Raw genomic sequence first — 3,444 nt, forward strand, 5'->3', positions numbered from 1 at the left:
AGTGTCTGGCTCAAGGAGGCAACTCTGCTCCTACTTTCTAAATTAGATTTAGTTTTAAGAGCCTTTCTGTTTAGAGGTGTTTCTACCACGGAAAAACAAACGCTTTGTTCCTCCTTCTCTTAAAAATGCCTTTCATCATAAATCTTTACGCTTTTGATTGCAGAACTCAGGGTTCTCAATTCCCTAAGTAAATAAATTAGAGATAATTCAATATTTGATGATAAGATTTATAGTTCTGCTCCTTATAGTTTCTCAGGTGAGTGCTCTATAATGTAGCCCAGCTGAACAGTTCCATTAATTCCAATCCTGGTGTAAAAATGGGCCCTAACAACATGGGGTCATAAAGTAGGCACAGAAGAACAAGAGCTGGGAAAGAACAATCCCTCCCTTAATCTTTATCCAGTCAGCGAGTGCTTCACAACTGTGCTTCCCCTGCATATTTTCATCTCTAGAGAAACCCCGCAATTTGAAAGTCAGTACAGCCTTTGTTTCTAAGCCGGGTCCACCTTAATCAGATTAATAAACTTTTTTGAGCTGACTGCAATTATAATGAAGAGAGAATGAGAGCATCTATCCTCTCAGCATGACTCCAGAAGAATCCTTGCTTCTCTCTGCAGCATTCTTAAGGTAATACCAATATACATTATCCAGGGCTCAACACCCTAGTCAAACAAGAGGACAATGACGCCTTTCCCAGTTATTACGTAGTACTGTTGAGACATCTGGGAAACTCTTAAGGCGCTTGTTGATTTTTCCAGAGAATTTCATTCTTTGACATGTGTGATTACGACTTTTGCTAACACTCGGTGCCAGAAGCCTTATGACTAACTGCCCTTGAAGGGGCATGACTTCAGATAAGTAAAAAACGAACTCACCAAATGAGTGCTACACAAAGAAAATATCCTTGTTTTGTGCCCAAAGACCCAGTAACAGAGATTAAGTTATTTTTAGCGGTGAAAATTATGCCCGGTTACACAACTTGCCTCTTTAAAGCCATTAATAATGAAAAACAAAGCAAACAAAAACAAACAAACAAAAAACTCATAATTGGAGCCAGGTGCTAACATAAGCAAAAATATTTCTTGTTGGGCAGATTTTATATGAACAAATGCTAGAAAGAATCTTCATTGAGAAATCTGGCCTTTAAAGGAATTTATTCTCTCTGAGTAACAGGGTTGCTCGTTGGACTCTTTGTAAACCAGCAGCGGAAAAACACATGGTTGGCATTATAGTTCTTGTTCACCGATTCCCATTTGAAAGGTGCCTACAGAAAAATTCTACCTCCAAGTGATCAGATGCCTCTGAATGTATTTTACAGTTTTGTCCTAACCCATATACATAGCAAACCAAGAAAAAAGTTTGACCATGTGCACTCAAATTCTTCTTCATCAGAAAGTACACAACATGTATGCAATGTGTCATGTATACACACACACATTATTTACACATATACATACATGTGTGCAACATGTGTTTGGCAGCTGAATTTTTCACCCAGTAAAATGTACCCCATTAATTATAGTTTGGTCTTTCAGCAACCATGTTGGTTGCATTTTGGGCACAGCCCCATCTCTACATAATATCTTTCTTTAGCAACTTAGGAGGGAAGTTACTTGTAATTGAAGGAGCAGCGGGAGAGGGAGAGAGAAGGAGAGGAAGAAAGGGAGAAAGGAAAAAGGAGAGATGAAGAGTTCAGAGTGCAAGTTCTAACTTTAACTTCACTATGTATTTTCTACCTAGTTTCCCCACATATAAAACGAGGTTAGTAATGCCATTTTGCCACATTTATCGGAGAAGAGAATAAGTTCAGGTAAGAGAAAAAGCTTTTAAAACTACAAAACACTCAAACTCAAATAGACCACTGTTAAGAGTGGTGTACTTCTGTAAAACCAAAAGCTAGAAAAGTTGGATGAAGCTTGCTTTTACTATAAACCTTATTCTCAATCAATCCTCAACTCTTGCCTAGAGCCTCTATTCTTATACCACTCAAATGCATCTTTCAGAACTTCTGTGGTGTTCTCTCTAAAACGTTTATCTTATCATCCTTTTCCCTACGTAAAATGCATCACCTTTAACATGAACTATCTTGCGTTTTTCATATAACTAACAAGGCTTCTTAGGGTTTGACTCATACCTGATTCAGTAGTCGTCACCTCCCTCCGCTCCCTCCCTTGAACTTTGGTCTCTAACCACACCAAACAACTTTTAGTTCCCTGAACACATTGTGCCATTTTTGTCCTGGTACTGTTGCAAAACTTTTCCTTTTGCTAACAGTGACCTTCCTCCTTAAACCTGCCTGAAACTAGTAATTGTCCTACTTTAAACACCGCCAATTCCTCCTCCATGAAGCTTCTATGTTCTAGACAAGCAGAATCTTTACTCCTTTATTGTGCCACCACTCTATTTGGTATATGCTTATTCTTTTTCATTCTCATTTCTTCACCTATTTATGCTCTGGTCTAGACTCCAATACTCTTAAAACCATAGAATACATCTAATTCAACCTTGATGCCAAGTACTGGCACAGTGTCTGACACATAAAAGATTCTCAATGTTTATTGAGAATGAATGAATGAAGTGAGGAAGAAAATGCATTCCTAAGCTTTAGACTATATATTCCTTCCAGTTTTCTTGCACATTATGGTGATATATTTTACATTAGTTTCCACATACATCTTCCCCGCTATATTCCCCAAATCACTGAGCTATTGCATTTTTACTTTCCTCCAGAAAATAACCTGTCGAGCTCTCGTCCTCTTCTGTTTTTTCATGATCTCCAATTTCCTCCACAGGATCAGTCAGGCCATACTTAGCAAAACTTTCTATGGCTTGATAGAAAAATGCAAAATGCCCAGATCCAAAGGGAGAAAAGGAGCAAGTTAAGGAAGGTGGTGGGAGAAAGAAGAATGTCCTACACAAAATGAGGTGGAGAATGAATAGCAAGAGCTAGCATGATAACAATATCCATGGGCTGAGGACAAGATAGAAGCAGTTTAGCTCAACATTATAGCGATAATGCTGTCTACCCCCTAATTAAGATGGTTATTATGTATGTCCGTTAAATAAATACACTTTTAAAACACCACTTAAGAAAGAAAATACAAAAACTAGCCATCACAACCTCCAGCCCCTGCTTTCGACAAATATAATCATTTTCTTGAATCAGTTAAACCAAAACACTAATCAAAAAGGTCAAGTAATGTCTTCATGTATTTATAGAACTAACTAGTCACCGAAACCGAGTCATCTCAAGACCGTATGAGTAATACACTGTTTAGAAAATTCATGAAAATATTTTGACCTCAAAGTTTAAGTACCCCTTCTTAGTTTCTAAAACATTGTCTTCAATATATTCAGTTTATATTGATTCTTTTAATAAGAGACCTAAAAGTTAGATACTTGTGGCTTATATCCATTTGATATCCATATTCCAAATATTTATCA

This window comes from Pteropus vampyrus, unplaced genomic scaffold (assembly GCF_000151845.1).
Source record: "Pteropus vampyrus isolate Shadow unplaced genomic scaffold, Pvam_2.0 Scaffold8, whole genome shotgun sequence".
Taxonomy (NCBI): domain Eukaryota; kingdom Metazoa; phylum Chordata; class Mammalia; order Chiroptera; family Pteropodidae; genus Pteropus; species Pteropus vampyrus.